Here is a 21,928-nt window from a genome sequence, read left to right as displayed (position 1 = left end):
AAAAAAAAAGAAAAAAGAAAAGAAAATGAAAAAAGAAAGAAAAAGAAAAATTCATCTCAAACAAATCTTATTCTATAATAAAATTAAATTCAATCGTTCAAATTTCTAAACATAATAATAATAATAATAATAATAATAATAATAATAATAATAATAATAATAATAATAATAATCAAGAGTCAACGTCGTCATTAAATTCTAAAAATATAAACAACGGCCAACCACTATCTTGGCAACTTCTCGAATCATGTTTTATGTATTTACACGAGTTGCATAATCATTATTCTCTTGACAAGGTCACGATAGATTCGTTCAAATCGGCCATCGTACATTCCCTTCCGCATTACACTTTGTGTTTCAACTCGTTAACAAGTATCGAACAAAAGCAGTATTGAAAGCTGAATGATAAAAACGCATATATGTATATATATATATATATATATATATATATATATATATATATATTACACTATACTATTTTATACTATACACATATCACATACATCTTCCTTTTCCCATCTTTTGTCTTCTTTGGGATACCAAGCGTCTTGTAATTATTACATTATTATCACAATCGCCATTTATTACAACAAAAGATATAAGAATGACATATCGCGTCTTTATTATTTTTCTATTTAAAATAATTGCGTGTACGTATGCGTTTAACAAATTGATTGGAATGAAAAACAAAAACAAAAGAAAGAACTGCAACGAGCATAAAAAATTATTTTTTCTATACAAATTGCTCGTCATTATTATTATTATTATTATTATTATTATTATTATTATTATTATTATTATTATTATCATTATCATTATTACCATCGTCATGATCATCATATATTTTTTTAATCGCGATTTTGAAAGGATTTTTATGAGATAAAATAAAAACAGAACGAACGATAGAAAGAAAGAAAAAAAGAAAGAAAGAAATAACAAAACGAAAAGAAAATTTTGTCAATGTCGAAATTTTATGTGAGAAAGAAAGAAAAGAAGGAAAGGAGAAAAAAAAATGGAGGCGCATTCCTGTTCGTAAATCTTTTTAACTTCATCTCTTTCTTTCACTATGTCTGACTCGATTAAATCAACATGATTCGCAGTCGATCGAGTTATAAACGCCCGAGTTCGTGCCAGCTGCCTTTGTTCTTCCGAGCATTCCACTTGGATCCGCACGTGCGATTCTTCTAGCTCGACAAAAGTGCCTCTGGAATGTGGGTCAGAAGTAAAGTAACAACTTCTCTCTTTCTTTCTCTCTCTTTCTCTCTTTCCTTTTTTCAAACTCCATTAACGTGTTACAATCCAATTTAAGTGGGAAGAGGAATTTTCGAAGTCCGACGACGGCCGATCAAGATATCTCAATAATTTCTTTATCTATTTTTCGAACAAACTACATACAGATCCGAAATTCGTTAAAATCATCGATCGGACGGATCATCGATGATCTTTACAACTATCCGAGTGATATAAATTAAGTATTAGAGATCATTTTTATGTCATCTTAAACGTCTACTTGATATATATATATTACTTTATGTGATGTGATATGTTATCTCTACGTGGCTTCTCTAACATGATACGTTTTATTATTCTTTATTTCTTTCTCTTTCTTGTCATGAGACAAAAGAGAGAGAGAAAGAGAGAGAAAGAAAGAGTTTACATGTGTGCATGTATAAGTCGATCCGTTAATAACAATACAAGCAAAAAATTTGAACTATCAATTATCATTTTTGATAGATCATTTTTTATTACTTTCTTTGTTTATTTTTCGATCGAAATCCATGTAAGACATTTGCATTTAATAAATAAAATCGCGTAATTGAAATCGGTATTATTTGCCTGATAAGACAGACAGAGAGAGAGAGAGAGAGAGAGAGAGAGAGAGAGAGAGAGAGAGAGAGAGAGAGAGAGAGAGAGAGAGAGAAAGAGAGAGAGAAAGAGATAGATAAGTTAATTGCAATTTCACGAGTGGCTCGATGATGAACAAGTAGGACAAAACGTCTGTAAGACACAACAAGTAGCTTATGATGGTGCCTAGACGATGACATTAACACGACGCATTACGTAACGTCGACAGAGAGAAAAAATAATCGGATAAGAAGAAGAAGAAGAAGAAGAAGAAAAATAAGAAGAAGACGAAGAATAAGAGGAAGAAGAAAAATATATGTATATATATATATATATATATATATATATATATATATATATATACATATATATAAGGAGAATAGAGAGAAGTGGAGATCTAAACGCAATTTCAAAATGATCGTATATAGAGTCCCGACTGTCTATCTTCGTTGTCACGAATTAACGGACTCTTTCTAGACGTTCCCGGAAGTCCTTGGATAGTTTATCGAAAGAATCGAGTTTACTGAAAGAGAGTAGGCTACACTTGAACGATATTTTAACTAACTCTATTCGAAGCTGTATATATATGTATGTTTTCGTGTGTATATATATATATATGTGTGTGTGTGTGTGTGTGTGTATACTATAGTATTTTCTTGCCTATTTACGCAACGTCAAAGCAAGATCATGCTGCTTGCCCGCTCTGATCGAATTTCTAGTCGAGTCGAATTACTGGTAAATAGTTGGGTGCATTGTCGTGAAGAAATCCAATTAAATGTAAAGGAAAATGATGCGTTTTCACGTTGAAAATTTTTTTATCCTTAACCATTTATCATCGATCACTGGATCCCGAAAACAAATGCAATTTACACAGAATCAATTGTTGATTACGATAATAAATACAATTTCACGTTGGTATTTAATCCGCGATTAATCATTGTTCCCCAATACAAATTTCGCGTTCCAATGTAGTCAAAACTAATCGTTGATTTTAATAATAATCAATTTCGAATTTTATTCGCGGCTGATCGCTACTAAGATACCATTATTCTTTCAAAAAAAAAAAAAAAAAAAAAAAAAATAAATAAATAAATAAATAAATAAATAAATAAATAAATAAAGATGCATTTTTATATCGTAATGCAATCATAATTTAATCATAATTCATCAGTTTCATACTAAACGCAATTTCACGTTACGATCTATAGGTTAATCTAAAAAAAAAAAAAAAAAGAAAAAAAAAAAGAAAAAATTACAAATTTACATAGCTATATCTAATCGCAATTGTTCAAGGACCATTCCATGAAACTTGAACGAAACTTCAAATACATATATTTTTTTCTTTTCCTTTTTTTTTTTTCCCCCAATCGACAAACGAACCATTCTAAGGCAATTCGTTAATATTTCATTTAGTAAGATTAAATTAAAATATCTATTCACCCACGATATAAACTGCAAGAACATAAATTTGGCCCTGAACCAAACGACAGAATTTACAGACATTATCATACCTCGTTATGTAATTGCATTAAGAACGTGGGCGTAGAAAAGGCGTGGTTGATTTTCTTCTATCGATCAATCTTTCGATCGGTGAATCCCTTCATCATGACAACCATAATGACAACCCTTTATGCTTGCATTCTGACTCGACCCTGACGCAATCCTTCATGATTGTCGTTATGGTTGTATGGTTGTATGATTTATGGTTGTATGTTTGTATGGTTATCGTTGTTGTTATTGGTAAATAAATTCAATGTAAGAAAGAGAGAGAGAGAGAGAGAGAGAGAGAGAGAGAGGGAGAGAGAAGAAGGGAGAGGTTAATGACTAAAACGTGAATGTTACAAGGTCGTTGCGCTTCGAAATTAGACTTGCAAAACATTGGCATGTACCTAACTATCCAGTTTCGAACTCTCCAATTCCATGGAGTATTCATGGTAGCCTAATGTTTTGTGCGTGTGCGCACGTTATAAATTGGCAAGTTAAATTCTTTTATTTCTTCTTCCTTTCTTTCTTTCTTTCTTTCATTTCTTTTTTTTTTTTTTTTTTTTTTTTTTTGAAAAATCGAAACTTCATTCTCCACATTGGAATCGTAGAAATACATTAGAAATCACTTTCTTGCGGACATTCCTTTGAAAAATATATTTAAACAGAACAGATTTTTTTTAATTTCATCGACGAATATAATGACGAATTGATAATTAATATCGTATAACTTTGACAAGTCCTACGATGAAAAAATAAATAAATGAAAAAGAAAAGAAAAGAAAACAAAAAAAAAAAAGAAAAAATAAAATAAAATAAAATAAAATAAAATAAATTAAATGAAAAATGAAAAGAGTGATCATACTCAAAGTCGATGTCGAAACTGTCTCATATTACCGGTTGCTCGATCATGCACGTGTTATCGTTTGAAATGCCACTGGCTGATCCAGTACGCCATTTTTTTTCCACTTGAGTATTAAATTTTTAACTCTTATAAATCCCTTTAAGAACGTTCCTAGCTGGATAAACAACTTATTCGAAACTTTTCATTTTCATTTTGAACATACGCATATATCCCTTTAGATTTTTATTTCTATCTATCTATCTACCTATATATCCATTTATATATAAATATATATATATATATATATATGTATCTATCTATATCTTTAACGACGAAGATTACCATATAAAGTCAGTGGCATTAGTATTGCAGTTTGATCACCGCAAATGGTTCTACGTTTTTCATTCCATTCCGTTTGAGGTAAATGGAGTGAGTTCGTTCGTATAAAAACGCGTTTCTTTCTTTCCCCCTTATTTTTTCTCTTATCATGATACCTTGGTAACTTTTTTCCCTTAGCCTTGAAGAGAGAAAGAAAGAGAGAGAGAGAGAGAGAGAGAAGGAAAATCAAGAAATAATAAAAATAAGGAGATACCTTCAGACATAAAAACATGATTCTATAATTTCACATTAGAGATTAGAAGATAGAGTTGTGTAAATCTATGCTTATAGATTGAATTACAATAAAAAAAAAAAAAAAAAAAGAAAAAATATATATATATATATAAAAGTAGCAGATTTTTTTTCTAAGTAATTAGAAACAAGCAAACTCATGCGTTCCATATACCTCATTGATTATTTGAATTTTCGATCAATGTTTCCCTTCATAAAATTCACGATAAACATAACTGCTGCTTCTAACCGAAGATAGCGGAAGTTGGAAACTCGTAAGATCATGGTTTTAACGTTTCTGTTAGATCAGTGTGTTCAATACGTTAGAGAGTGAGGAGGAACGAGTTTTAAGGAGTTACTGGATGTTAGAGTTAAGAAACGTGTCTAGATTGGTAGCTGACTACTAACCACGTCGAATCAGAAATGTTTAGGAATTCGATATTTATCGCTTTTAACACGTTGCTAGACTTCGCCTTGAGACGAAAAGAGATGAGAACGGAAGTTGTTGAAGTATGTGTAGGCGCCAAACATCGCTTTAGGCCATTCAATTATATTGCCCCCCCCCTCCCCCAACCAACCAACCAACCAACCCATCCTCACTCTTTTCCTCGTCTTACTCGACGAATATTATTTCAAATTAATAATAATGTGAAACTACTCATTGTTACGTCATTCAATTGATTATGACAATTCAATTGATTCATTAATTTTTAATTATTACTAATGAAATAATATAATTATAATTTCTCCTCCCTTTATTTATTTATTTCTTTTTTCTTTTCTTCTTTTTTTTCTCTTTTTTTTTTTTTTTTTTTTTTTAACGAATACGTAAGCACGTTATTAACGTTACAATTTCTTTCATTCTTTTTATATAACATTTCGAAATTGGCAAAGATTTTCTTTACGTATACACGTACATATATAAATGAATGTGTGTGTGTGTGTGTGTGTGTATGTACGTGTGTATATATATGTATTGTAACGTGTAAGCACATGTCAGTAGATAACAGAAAAAGCTACTGGTGCGACCCTTTAAATAGACACACCGTCTTTCCTCGCCGTAGGACGTCGTCTATTTCAGGAGTGCTTCGACTCTCGAAATAAAAGCTCTGACTCATTCCTCTTTATTTGGTGTAGGTGGCCAGGAACAACACGATTTCTTCGTGTCACGGACCGGTCACGTCGTAATACTGCATTCTTTTTCAATTTCCTTTTCTTTCTTTGTCTCTTTCTCTTTCTTTCTTTCTCTCTCTCTCTCTCTCTCTCTCTCTCTCTCTCTCTCTCTCTTTCTCTCTCTCTATGTATCTAGCTACTTTCTTTTTCTCGAGACTTCCTTTTGTATTAAAAACAAAAACAAAAAAAAAAAAAAAGAAAAACAAAAAAAAGATTAAGAAATATCAATTAAACGAGTGAAAAAAATATTGATGAGAAGAGGCGAGATACTTCTTTTGTTCCTTTTTTTTTTTTTTTTTTTTTTTTTTTTTTATTTTTTTTAATGCTTTTTCCTTTTTCCTTTTATTCTTATTTTTCTTTCCTTTTCTTTTTTTTTCTTTATTTTATTTTTTTTATCTTTTTTCAAGAAGAAACACGACTTCCTGTTAAACTCGACTTCAATCGTTTTCAAACGAGTGATAAACAAGATACCCTCAAATGAAATAAAAATATCTAAGTGAGAAGATTTAATATAATAAACTTATAACGGGTGATGTAGGATTGATCTCGTCGATATTAATTTTCATTGTCAAATGAATCCAAGTCATATTAGACGAGTATATATTTGTTTGCGATTATTTTCTCTTTTTTTTTTTTTGTCCCTCTCTTTATATATACTTCCAAGGCCAACACAAAAATCTCTCTGTGAGATATTGCTTTATTTGTTTATTTTTTCTTGAAAAAAAAAAAAAAATAAAAAAAAAAAAACAAAAACAAAAAGAAAAAAAATACAGTAAGCACCGTTAATTGAATAAATCGATAAAAATATTTACATATACTCGTCGAGAACCCACGTTAACTCGATTGAGAACGACGATCTTTAAGGGACAACACTTCAAGAAGAAAGTGGAAACATTCGATACGATAAAGTCGAATGGCCTCACCCAGTATAAGTCCCTGTAACGATTCGAGGAGAGTTATAAGTGAAGTAAAAGAAAAGTCGTTCCGCCAAGTTTACGGGCACCTGCAAGCCGTGCGTAAGGCCCGATTTGAATAATTGTTATCTAGAAGAACATGGCGCCACGTGGGCGCATCGACGATTTATTTTCTGCCACTAAAACGATCCCATATCAAATCGCATAAATACGACACTTGATCGACGTAACGATTGTCGAACGATTTTTCTTTTCCCTTCGAAAATTCTTCTTCGATATTTTATATCGATCAGAAACTCATTTCGATTTACATATTTCGATTTTTATAATCTAAATTTTATACAGATATGTGAGTATAACTAATGATTTTTCTTTTCTTTTTTTTTTAATAAATCGTAAATCATAAATCTTGCGTGGGAGAGAGAGAGAGAGAGAGAGAGAGAGAGAGAGAGAGAGAGAGAGAGAGAGAGAGAGAGAGAGAGAGAGAGAGAGAGAGAGAGAGATAGAGAGAGAGATCGTAAATATTACTCTCTGAAAAGTAACAAATCAAACGAGTAATTATAAACGTTACGGTAGAATAAATAACCGCGACAGGTTTAGGCATGCACCCATTTCGAGAGAAAAACCAGTCAAACGAAAGGAATAAGCAATAGAAAAATTCAACTCCGTACAAATGGAACGGGCAACACGGGCACGATTATGGGCATTAGAATTCAAGCATAAAATCATTCTCCTAATCTGCATTTCAACGGTACGATCAATCGACATTATACGTTATATGCACCATTGGCAATATGTCTTTGTGAGCTTGTTAAAACTCGTAATCATAATTTATAGCCACCAAGATACAATTATCTATAGGATTTACCATTAAATAAATATCCCATTCCCTTTGCCATATAAAAATGAGAGGAATAATACCCAGAAGAGATTTTCTGATAAATTAAACTTTATAATGTCTTTCTTTATATCCTTTATGTTTATTACAAAATAATTATATAACGAAATATCGCGAGAAAAATAAACAAAGAAAAAAGAAAAAAAGAAACATTTATTCGATCGATCGAATTATAAAATTTTATTAATAATATTTCATTCTTCTAACAATAATATATATATAATCACTACCTGCATATATACCATACATATATACGTATATATTTTTTCCTTATTTATAAGAATGAAATCAAACAAGATGGAAGATGGAACTATTGATAATAACGATTAATCGATTCGATCGAGAAAGGCGAACCGGTATTATCGATGGTTAAAACCGGAGTGTCGATCATTGAATGAAATTTAAGTGGGTCGCGCATGAATGAAATCGTACAATGCTCTTCGATCGTATATACATATACATATATATATATGTATATATATATATATATATATATATATATATATATGTCTATGTACGATTACTGTCACACTCGGTTCCAATAGACATGCGGCCCTTTACGCTTTCAGTCGCATAAAATCGCGTGGGCGAACTCGCGACCGGAAGCGATTTAAGTGATCGCGGCCAACCGGTTGCAAATCTATCCCTAAGATCTTTCGAATTTCCCCCTCCGTTCCTCTCCTCCTCTACCAATTCCATCGCCCTCTTCCCTCCCGTCCCTCCGTTACCCTACCCTACGACTAAGACCACACCTTTTTTCACCTTCCTTTTACATTATTTATTTTATCTACACTTTCAAGGTTTCTTTAACATTATTTTTCATAATAGTAAAAGAGAATAAAATAAAATAAAATAAAATGAGGCAAGAAATGAAATTAAAATATTTAGAAAAGAAAATTGTTGAAATTATTTTAACGTTGGAGTTTATCTAAATACCAGCTGAAATTATTTATGATATTTTATATTGATTATTATTGTTACATATAATATCATTATTACACTGATAGATTATTATTATTATTATTATTATTATTATTATTATTATTATTATTATTATTATTATTATTATTATTATTATTATTATTACGAATCTTGACAGGAAACTCTGCAATTATGAAGACAATTTTGTTTGAAACATTTGGAATTATTCATCAATGGATATGACATTACGAATTATATTAAACTGAATTAAATTGATTCGAAATGTTGGAGGATTGGAATTGTTGGAGAAATTTTGCAAGAATACAAACAAAAAAAAAAAAAATAAAAAAAATAAAAAGAAAAAAAAAAACCAAAGAAACAAGGGGATAGATAAATCTATAAATATCAAATGTATGCAAGAAATGTCATCTTTTAACATAGTCGAGTCTCAACTTTGGTCTCGTCTTACGATAGTCGACAGAATCATTTAGATAAGACTATAACAGAGAAATGGCTTACATGTTTAATATTCCTCGACGTGGTATACGAGTTCTTCTTAACAAAGAAAACGAGTGCTGACAATGCAACAAAAGATAATCAAGAATACAAATCGATTTTTATTATGTGATATATCTCGAAAGGAAGATTCCTAAAGATAATTGTTATTATATTATATTTTTAGATTTAGTGCGTATGTGTGCATTTTTTTCCTACGTTTTTTTTTTCTTTCTCTTTCTTTCTTTCTTTCTTTTTTTCTCCCCCTTTTTAAATTCGTCAGAGATCTTTTTATTGAAAAATTAGTTTCGCAACAACGAACTTCTGCATTCCTACTTTCTATAATACGTTGGCATATCCGATAGATACGATCGAAACGTGGAACACGTTTGGTATTTCCTGATTGTGAAATAAACCGGAGGAGGATTCACAAATGCATATCTCCCTTGATGTTAAACGATAGATATTAATTAACGATAATGTCTCATTAAATATCACAAATCGTAGGGACGAAGACTTGCGCAATATGAATTTAAAAAGCAAAAGGAAAAAGAACAAAAAAAGAAAAAGAAAAAAAAGTAAAAAAATAATGGAAGAAAGAAAAAGGAACAACAACAACTACTCTAAAGTTTTAAAATAAAAATCGAATGTAATCTCGTAAGGTTAAATAACACGTTTCTACGATAATTACTTATCTGTTGTTTCGTCATTAATAATCCTTGCCGCGATATTAAGAAATATACCGAATCATTAGTCAAAGAGCTATGATAGCGACTAAAAGAAGAGAAAAAAAATGAAAGGTAAGAAAGTAAAGAAGAAAATAAAGAATAAGAAAGAAAATATATATATATATATATATATATATATATAAGAATAAAAAAAAAAAAAAATAAAAAAAAAAAAAATAAAAAAAATTTATTAAACAATGTACTCTTGTACGAGCTTCCCTTCTCGATATTATATTATAAAAGACAGTAACTTAACCGAGTAATTCGTGAGAAATGATCTATCCGGTAGAGGTGAGTCAACATGAGTTACGAGTTACACCATAACGTCGTATCCTTATATCTTACCTTCCATGAATATACCTCTCTGTCTCTCCTTAATTGGAAAAACACTAGAGATCCCGAAGGCAAACCCTCTCTTTGCCACGGCAAATTTCACCTTACGCCGTTGTTGTGAAATTATAAGATTTGCTTTGCACTCAAAGAAGCGCGCGAATTGTTCTTTGATAATGAGAGCGTTATTATATGTCATTATGTTAACTACTCGACAACTATTGGCCCGAGACATTAAAAGAGAATGGCGATCGTAAACAACCACCTAACGTTTTAACATAAATGATGATCATGGTAAGGCAAAGAGTACTCATTTTCATTTTCATTTTCATTTTTTACGATCTTTATAAACGTCTCGCGTGAATAATTCTTTTATATTTCTTTTTTTCTTTCTTTCTTTCTTCATTTTTTCCCTCTCATCTATATCTCTAAAATTAAACAACAATTGATTGTGCGATAAAACGTATGACAACATTCAAACGTAAATCATTAAATTCTACAACATCGGACATTAATTTCACAGAATTAGCGTTTCGATTCGTTCGACGAAAGAAGAAGAAGACAAAAAAAAATATTGTAGAGAAAAATAAACTAATTCGTTAGTTTGGCGAACGAACCGATGAGTTAGATATATATACATATATGTATATATATATATATATATATATGTGTGTGTGTGTGTGTGTGTGTTTATTGAGAACAAATGGTAGAAAATAGTCGAGATTCCTTGGCAAGGTAAATGCATAAGAGTAATAAACGAGTAAATCTAATGATAGAAAATTCCAATTCGCGTAATCAGTCGTAGACTAGTCGTTGAGCGAACGTTAGATCAGTGATTGAATTAAGGAAATATGTGGAAAGTGATTACGTTGATATAGTATTGGCTACGATGTACCTTTGAGAAAGCTTAACTTTTTTATTGACAAAGAATGAAAAAATGTTGGAATCGTTACTATTATTAGCTTACTATAATATATATATATATATATATAAACATTAGAATTGTTACTATAATTAACTTGCTACAATATATATGTATCTATGCGGCATTCTGATTCTATATATATATATTTTTTTCTCTTTCAATTTTCCCCATAAATTCGATCATTCGTTCTATTATACAAAAATAATTTCACAAATTTAATTTCAAAAATTATTTCACGAGACGAATATTTCGAACGAATTTGATCGTATCATTTGTATATTTAATATATTATATCTAAATTATTTATTAATTTTTAATGGAGTTCAATCGAAGAAAAGATATCTAATTTTCCTGCGATCGTCTAAGATTTTTTATAAAAAAAAAAAAAAAAAAAAAAAAAAAAAAATCTATAAACAAAATGGAGCTTCCTAAGAGTATGAAGAAAGCGAACGAGTGAAAAGAAAAAGAAAAAGAGAAAAAAAGAAAAAAAAAATAAGAATTTCAACGTTAGTCGGCCAAGGTTGCGAGTTACGCTCGTAAACGATTCTCTCTCTCTCTCTCTCTCTGTATGTCTGTCTGTCTCTTTCTCTTTTTCCGCGTAAGTTGCGTAGGTGTCTGAAGATCGAGCTGAGCGATCGCTTTTAACTCGAGAAATCGCCCTCGGCTTCTTCTCTTCGCCGATATCTCGCATAATTTACTCGTTTTCAGTGTCGCCCGAGTCTGAGTAGCTAGCGCCATTTACTACTCGAGTAATCTTCGTCCGATCATAGCCAGAAGGTTTTCACTTCGACCTTGTTTTCTCTCTCAATTCTCAACAATGTATAATAATATTACTATTCACGTGAATTCTGGAATTTGTAATTGCATCGTAAAATTGAGATCACAATGCCCCAAGTGGTATATTATCTGATTATGTTTATGCGTTCGTTCTGAATGTTGATAGTAGATCGCAACGAGGAAAAAAAGAAGAAGAAAAAAAAAAAGAATTCAAAATGACCACAAATCAAGATTGCGACCAAGCCTTTGAATTAGATTATAATATAATTCAAATCAATGATAATGCTCAATCAAAGATATCAATAATTATTTCATAAAGGTCATTTCTATACATATATATATATATATATATATATATATATATATATATATATATATATATATATATATATATTTCTTTTTTTTCGATCAATTGAATTAATAAAGACAAAATTCTATGATCATTGAACATCGAATCATTAACATTCGTTCTATATACTAATATTCGATTAATTGTTCACAACAATCGTTACACGATCAATGAGAATTTTAATTTGTCGTTTATAAAAAAAAAAAAAAAAGAAAAAAAAAAAGAAAAAAAAACAACAAAAAAAAAAAACAGGAAAAGAAAGAAAGAAAAAGGAAAGGATTTGAATAATTAAAAAAAAAATGGGCTTAATTTTTTTTGTTTGTCTTTTTCCTTCTCTTGTTTAAAATCTTTTTTTCCTCTATTAATCAGCTCCCGATGGGGGCTATTCTATTAATGATCATTTAAATTTAAATTTGAATTTAAAAGAAGCCACATGATTTGGCCGAGTAATGCCAAAGAACACAAACGGAGGGGTGTGTCGTTTTGTTTCGTCGAACGAAAAAGAAGCGCGAATGCGAAGGATAAAAATAGCTAGGGAGAGCGCAACGACCTCGTAACCAAAGCGGAGACAACGTCAAAATCCTTTTAAATCATCCAGGAAGGAGGTGTCTCTTTTACGAAAATATTTCCCAAATGCACAATTTCGTTCGTTTTAAGGCATCGGCATTTGGAATCGATTGGACATCGATATATATATATATATAATATCTTATATATATATATATATATATATATATATATATATATATACATATATATATATATATAAGATATTTAGTATTTTTTCTTTCTTTATGTGCGTTTTTCTTGCTTTTTTTCTTTTTTTTCTTTTTTCAATCTACAAATAACGCATCTAAGGAACAACAACACTTTTTACATATTAATTAAAATGTTAAAATTTATATTTCCTTCGTGTCTTCATGATCAATTTTTTCTTTCTTTTTTTGTTTTTTCTTCCTCTTCTTCTTCTTTTATACCTTCATCAGGAAGAAAAAAATTAAAAAATATGACATAAAACAACTGGTTAATGACTGATCATTTAAATATGATTTTTTTCTTTTTTTTTTCCTTAGAAACAGGTATATCATGAATAATATTGAACGAGGTCGTATGATCATTCCTATTATACGGAAGGATGTATTATTTATTAATTTATATCTTGCCTTTAGCCAATTTTATAATCTTATCGATAAAGAGTAGTAAATCATCAATCGATGTGATTGGAAAACAATATTTTTCTTTCCTTTTTTTTTCTCTCTCCCTTCATATTTCGAATAGGTCACTATCGATTATTGAAAAATGATGTACAAATAATCGATCATTCGATAGGAACGACTTATTAGATTTCAATATGAGATTATAAAATCGTGCCAATATCATATCGCATTTGTCAGTCTCGTCTTATTTATCCTGACGTTTGTGTGACACCAGAATTCACTTTATAGAAACGATATCACGAAACGACGATATCTTCGACTCGATCGTAATGTAATCGCAGATACGTTCTTACGATAAAAGACCAAGTGAACTTTATCTCTCAACGAGATCACAAAGTCGCAAGATGCAAATTCCAACGGTTGTCTAAGATAGTAGGATTTTTCTTTCCTTCTTTCTTTCTTTCTTTCTTTTTTTTTTATTTCTTATTTTTATTTTTTTTTTTTTATTTTTTTATTTCCTTCTCTTTTTCCTTTACTTCTTCTTTTCGTTTCCTTTCTTCATTCTCTTCCACATGCAACTTGTTCCTCCTCATGTGCGTGCGTGCGTGTGCGTGTGTGTGCGTGTATGTGTGTATGTGTACGTGTGGGTGAAAAACTACTACGAACTATGATAGCTGTTCGTATTCAAACAAATAAATAAATATTACTAAGGTAATGGCGACTATAGAGACCACCGAGTTTATAAATAATTTATGCGTACTTTCGCTGCATTGCGAAGAACAATGAAGTGTATTATAAACGCCTTGACCTAAACCGCCTCTCATGTGCCCTGATGTTGATCTGCACTATCCTCTCGTTTTGAAATAAATCAAAAATTATATTTCACATCGATATGAAATATCAATATTTCATATCAAATATGTAAGTAACTTTATACATCGCTTTATCTCACTATCGATTATTACAAATTTCTTCATTTATATTTCTCTCCGTTAATGAAATTCTATCTATATCTATGATGAATTTCAAATTCTATGTAATCTAGAATAGATTAATTCGTTCTTTTAATTATAATAAAAAAATACGTATGATCAAATTTAATTCCATAATATCTATTATAAGAGAAAGAAAAGGGGAAAAAAAAAGAAACATTTTCAACTCTAATATTTGATCCTAATACAAAATATTAATTTATTTTTACGTTAATTACATAGGAAACGAAAAAAAAAAAAAGAAAAAAAAGAAAAAAGGAAAAATAGAACAAGAATACATGTACGTTCTTAATAAGAAAATTAAATTCGTTTATACGAATTACGAAACATTCTAGAATCTTTTACATGAAGACCGTAACAAGTTCAACAAAAAAAAAAAAAAAAAAAAAAAAAAAAAAAAAAAAAAAAAAAAAAAAAAAAACAACTGACAAGGATGAATCGTAATTAGTCACGAAAACGTTAAATGTAGCTTCGATGTGTTTGCACGTATATGTGTTTATTTCAATGTCTCCCTGTATCTATTAAAACGATAGTAGTGGTAAATACATTGTATTGAATTTCAAAGGAAGGAAGGAACTTATCAGTGATCTTCCGACGTCCTCGAAAGGAGTCGCAGACGATCTCATTAATCACTTGGAGACGCGTCTCGCTTCGTTTAATTTCGTTTCGTTTCGTTTCGTTTTGTTTCATTTTGTTTCATATCGTTCTGTTTCGTTCCGTTCCGTTCCGTTCCGTTCCGTTCCGTTTCGAGATCGTAGGTTGGTAGACTGTAAAAATCCTTCGTCCTGATCTACGGAGGCCTATCGATGTCTCTCACGCCTAAAGCCGGCTTGTAAATCACAAGGTAATCTCGATCGAGATCGCGCTCTGTTACTTATACCAAGTAAATTTCTTTCTATTTATTTCTCTTTATTTATAAGCGTCGCGAATCGAAATTCTAAGTGTTTTAATTATTTCGTATTTTTAACTTAAACTTTCGTCAAAAAAAAAGAAAAAAAAAGAAAAAAAAAAGAAAGAAAGAAAAAGCAAAAAAAAAAAAAACAAACAAACAAACAAAAAAAAGAGAAAGAAAAAAGAAAAGAAAAAAAAAAGAAAGGAAAGGAAAGGAAAGGAAAACAAAAGGAAAGAAAAATATATATGATCGCATGTACCTATCTCTCTACCTACTCTACCTACTCTACCTACCTACGTCTTGTCATTGAATTTATTAATAAATTTATAATTCATCGGAATCTAAATAAAAATTATACTTTTAAATAATGATTATATGAAATTTCATGGATCCCTCTGTAAAGTAACCTTTTCAAATTTATGTCCCTCGGTCATACCACGTTAATCAATATCAGAAAAATTAATTATGCGATCATTTTAAGCAAAAAAAAAAAAGACTTTTTTTTTTTTGATAATGAATCGCTATATTACTTTCTCTTACGTATGCGCGTGCATGCGTGTACATTCTTTTTCTTTTAATATAATATTTAAATAATATAAATTAGGTGTCGATCACGTGTTTTTAGTGACAACAAAATTGAACATGTGTTCATTAATGTAAATCATTCTCTCTCTCTCTCTTTCTCTCTCTCTCTCTCTCTCTCTCTCTCTCTCTCTCTCTTTCTCTATCTTTTTCTTCATATACGAAGCAAAATAAATTAAGTGTCGCGATAATGAATACCTTAAATCGATTGCTGATGCCGATGAATTATAACGTCGATTGCTTCATTGATGTAAAGTTTAATTAGTCAACTCTTGTAATTCTCTCTATCTCTATTTCTTTTTCAACTTGCTTATTATCGATCAATATAATTGCTTTTTATGTTTCATGTTATTTACGATATTGTTAGTGTAACTCTAAACATTTATTGCGTTTTAATTTTAACGTTGAACGCAATTAAAATATTTACGCAATAAAATTATCATTAATATTCACGAATAATTATCAATATTCATGATATTTATATCAATAGATAGTTCGAATACTATGAAATATATATATATATATATATATATATATATATATATATATCGATTATATTCGATTGAAATTTCCTATTAGGATAAAAATAAAATAAATAAGTATTTAAATTAATACTCTAAAACGAGATTTCCGAGATCTGAATTATTTTCATTATTTTTAATTAGAAACGAATTAGAAACGAAGAATATTATTGGCTTTACTATTAAATTATTATAAATATATTATATTCGATTAATAATAATATTACTGAATATAGATTATTTTAATTATTTTTTTTTGCTATGAAAAAAGAAAAGAAAAAAATATATTAAATAAATAAAAAATCAAAAAAATATGAAATAGAAAAATCTCAGAAGGAGATTTCTAATAGTCTAGCAAAATTATACATATTGATCGAAAGCATTAAATGATCACGAAATAAAAATAATATTATGTTTTTAACTCAATGAATGAAAGAAAATTGATATTACATATCTTAATGAATTATTTACGAAGTCATGTAGAAGCAGAATTACATTATTTTTCTTCAGCGAATCTTTCTAATACGATCTATCTATCTATGTCTCTTTTTAAAACTATTTTTTTTGTTCTCTTATTTGTGAACAAGGCAGTATCGTTCGAAGAGGCACAAAACATTCGAGAGAGGCCAATAACGAGTTAAAGTGCTAGCTAATATACGGCGCCACTCTTCGCCGAAGCTTTTATATATATATATATATATTTTTTTTTTCTTCGTTTCTTTTATTATCTTTTTTCTTATATATATACATATATTTTTTTTTGCTTTATGAAACGAGAATCGGACGTTAAGAGGTTAACGTTTGAATCGACATGAAAGTTCTTCAAGCACGTCAATAGATAACGCTATTCGTGCTCGTAATCGTCACACACACGCGCACACGCACGCACGCACGCACGCACGCACGCACGCATGCACATATTAGCATTGAAAAAAGAAAATAAAAAAAAATTTTTAAAAAGGAGAAACGAAGAAAGAAAAATAGAAAATAAAATTTACAAAACTTTATAATTCACACGTTTATGGTCGATCGAGTAAACGTCGCTAACTGACTAAACTTTCCTTTCGCTAGAATAACGTTAGCATAAATTTTATTCGCGAATAATTGCATATATTACTTGACATATCTGATTATAAATAATTCTATTTTTATTCTTTGGAATGTATTTTTTCTTTGTGATGTACACACACACACACACACATACACACACATATCTTATAATTGTTTCGTTATAAAGAATAATTAAGTAATTATCTTTTTGTTTTACTTTCAAATTATCGACTCCAAAATGTATCCTGTTATAATTCAAAAAATTTCTTTACATTTCAAATGGACGATCATCCTTAGATAACAGAATGTCCCGTTAATCGACAACAATGTAAAGTATTAATAAAGAATAAATGTGAAGAGATAATATAATACAGACAGTAAAAAGGTTTACTTTGTAAATAATTCCTGACCAAGGACGAGTCAAAGATTTTACGATACGCACGAGTTCCATTAAAAGCCGAGAAACATCCTTTGTAAACTGAAGACATTCGCTCAAGGAAGAAAAAAAAAAAAGATTCCCATTAATGTTAACAAATGAAATTTACGGTGATCGTTAAAATCCAGATTCCTTTAGATTCTCCAACAAGTTATACATTATATATATATATACACATACACACACACATACGTTTATATACAAGTATCATAGACAATGTATACCAGAGCAATTATCTCGTAAGGATAAAATGGAGAAAAAAAAAAGGTCAAAAATTATTCTTTTTCAAACTAATTAGCAGTACGCCGCGTTCGATCACGATGATAAATAATTTCAAAATGGATAAATCTGAGCCTTTTTTTTTCTGAACTCCTTCTAATCTCTCTGGTTGAACTCGTAAAAAGAAATTTGATGTCCTTTTGAAATTCGTGCGATGGTCGATCGTAAAAATCTTACTTTGTCGCGATCACTGAGATCGTTAATACGATCATTACAAGTTCGTCGTAATTCGCATTCGAAAAATCTCGGTCAATCGTAATTACGTAGTACGATAATCTTTTCTATATATTACTTTTCTCTCCTTTACTCTTCTTTTTTCATTTCTTTTTTCTTCTTTCTTTTTCTCGTTTTCTTTTTTCTATTTCTCTCTTTTTTTTTTTGTCGTTTTAAAGATTCTATACCAAAAAGGATTTTTTTTTCCACGATTTAACACGAACGCAGCATACGAAGTGTCTTTATTAAAGTCGCAGATGACTCTCGTCGGATTCATCGTCGATGGATTAATGTCAAGGTTCGAACAAAAAAAAAAAAAAAAACAAAAACAAAAAAAATGATAAAACAGAAAATAAAATAATCAAGATTTGTAAGCACAATTTAGAAAGAAGTTTCGGTTATGGATGATCTACGTAGATCCATTTTCTTTTTTTCTCTCTCTCTCTCTCTCTCTCTTTCTTTTTTTGCTTTAACGAAAAGCTCTCGTTCGATAATTTACTTGCAAATAATTATTTCGCAATAAACGGTGAGAAGGAGAAGGGGGTGGTAAGGGTGATGATGATTATGATGATGACGATGATGATGATGATGATGATGGGAGGGGAGGAGAGCATTCATTACACATTTGAGTTATTCCACGAGTTATTCTCGAAGGTTACGTGCTAATTCCACGAGTATCATGCGTTAAAGTGTTCGATATATTCGTAATAAAAAAAAAGGAGAGAAAAAGGAGAGAAAAGAGAGGGAGAGAGAGAGAGAGAGAAAGAGAGAAACAAAGAAAAAAAGAAAAAGAAAAATAGAAATCTTTAAGCCTAGTTATCTCCAACTCCGATTATCTCTTCTTCTCATGGATATCTGCTTTCTAAGCTCTAAGAAGAAGCCATAGAACGATGGAAAGATTTTTCGCAATATGCTTCTGGTATAGTAAATATATATATATATATATGTATATACGTAGATCATTTAGATCTAACGAAGCCGATCGCGTTGCACAAGCGATCGATAACAGGTTCTCACGTGTGGATTCCATCATTCACGTCGGCTTCGATTTGTACTTGTAATCGTAACTAACGTTGAAAGTGAAAAGGGAAGATGGATGAATATATAGGTACGAGCGACAAAAAAAAAAAAAATAAATAAAAAATAAAAAAAGAAAGAAAGAAAAAAGAACAACGAAAAGAGGATGAATAAATCGTTGTTTAAGCGAACATAGAGATGAATGCAATTAATCGTTCGTCGAGATTAATTTTGCCGGACTTGATCGAGTAAATATCAATGATCTCTACGGTACAAGTTTCATCGATGGATCTTAAACGTTCCGTTTGATCATTATTGATCTTAGGGAAAAGAACGAAAACTTTTTTCTATAGGAACAAAAAAAGAAAATTAACGAAAAGAAACAGAAATCTAATGAATATGATATAATGATTTGTTATGAATGAAAAATATTTTATAAAAGTATTACGGACCATTTGATTAGAATAAAACTTAATTATTGATATTGCTTTATTGTTACCGTTCATTTTTACATATGGGTATATATGTGTATATACGTGCGTGTACGTCACAAATGTGTTTCGAAAATAACGAAGTGCTGCCATCTAATGAAATTCTTGAAAAACTTGTCGCCTCTGTTTTATCGAGTTTTATCGACAATAAATATATATATATATGTGTGGGTATGCGCACGCGTGTATATATATATATATATATATGTACATATGATGGTTAATCTAACACCGCACATAATCTAAGGTTATTTGACTATCGCCTTCTATTCTAACTTTTATCTTGTATTTTAAAACAGATAACTATGACTTCCTATTACTTCCTATGCGTAATATAATAATTTCAAACACATGAGAATCTTTCTATAGAAAAAAAAAAAAAAAAATATATATATATATATATATATATATATATATAAAATAAATATATAATAACGAAGTTCTATCTAATAATAAAGATGATCATTCGGTACGGATCCAATTCTATGTAAAAATATTTTGAAATGAAAAGTATATATCGAACATATCGTTCTTATGAGAATACGATCGAACGACAATAATAATAATAATAATAATAATAATAATGATGATGATGATGATGATGATGATGATGATGATGATGATGATGATGATGAAGTTGATGATGATGAAGATAATGATGATGATGATGAAGATGATGATGACGATGAAAAAATCTTACCTTTTTTTTTTGTAGACAGCAAGATGTTCCATTGCCCATGATTCGATGAAACGAACGAAAACTAACTAAATTCGATACACCTCAATCCTCCTTGATCTTTCCTCCTGTAACCTATAAAGCGGTCTCCACCGTGGTCCGTATAAAATTTTAACATTCATCTTATAAAGATTATTTCTCACACCAACGTCGAATAATATTATTCTCGACGGCATCATTTCAAAAACCAGTTGTTGCACACTTCGAGAAAGTTGACATTTAATGTTTTCTTTATCAAAAATAATCGTCTTCCCACATTTGCATTCACCTATACAAACGTTCGAAGTAAAAAAAGAATCTCAACCAATCGGATCTCTCGTAAAATTTCAAATATTCCGTCGTCATACGTTACCATTGTATTTATTATTATTCTTAATAACGTTACGTATTAAATATAAATATATAAATATATATATATATATTTTTTTTTTCTTTTGATCGTGCACGTATTCTCCCGACGTTATTACACATGTATGTATGTACATTGTTTCGATTAATCACAATATTATCTTTTTTCTTAATAACTTTTCAACGACATCGTTGACGACGACGACGACCACAATTGTTACCGAAAGATCACAAAAAAAAAAAAAAGAAAAAAACTATTGTTCGAAAATCGTATATCTATGCAACTATCGACGAGTTTTTAACGCGACTACTAGAGGACGTTACACCTGTTTTCTAACTTTTATCAACACGTACAATACCTTAAAAAATATTTAAATGCCATAATTTTCTATTATCTATATGTTAATACATCAACTCATTCTACACGTTTACGTAAGTTATTTAACATGTAATATTCAAATGTGATATATATATATATATATATATATATATATATATATATAAATGGCGGGAATATTTGAATGTTAATTCGTTCTTTGTTATTGTTTTCTTTTTCTTTAAATATACCTCGATATATTTATTATTATTATTATTATATATTTCGTAAAAAAGTTTTGTATTAAATCAAATACCATTTGTTAATAATGAAAAGATAAATAAAAAAAGAAAAGAAAAAAAGAAAAGAAGAAGAAAAAAGAAAAAAGATGAAAGACTAGGAGGAACGATCAATAGAATTGTAAATAAATTGATTGATCAAAATATACATACTCGTGATACGAAATGAAAAATGAAATAATAAAATGGAATAACTCAACAAATTTCTTGATTTAAAATCGACAATCAATAACTTATTCATTTCAATTGTCCCGTAATTTAATATATCATCGTTTTATTATTGCATTCGATTAAAAAAAAAAAAAAAAA

General features: G+C 29.6%; 1 protein-coding gene across 1 annotated transcript in view; it reads right to left on the bottom strand.

The window, feature by feature from the left end:
• Positions 1-20,818, bottom strand: part of LOC124429278 (NAD(+) hydrolase sarm1) — a 93,795-nt gene extending 72,977 nt beyond the window's left edge. Inside the window, exon 1 of the transcript XR_006943409.1 lies at positions 20,621-20,818. The gene's annotated coding sequence lies outside the window, so the exon portion shown is untranslated. The remainder of the gene's footprint in view (positions 1-20,620) is intronic.
• Between the last annotated feature and the right edge of the window lie 1,110 nt (positions 20,819-21,928).

Source organism: Vespa crabro, chromosome 15 (genome assembly GCF_910589235.1).
Source record: "Vespa crabro chromosome 15, iyVesCrab1.2, whole genome shotgun sequence".
Classification (NCBI taxonomy): Eukaryota; Metazoa; Arthropoda; class Insecta; order Hymenoptera; family Vespidae; genus Vespa; species Vespa crabro.
Note: the sequence above shows the minus strand (reverse complement) of the source record. Positions and strands in the feature narration are given on the sequence as shown.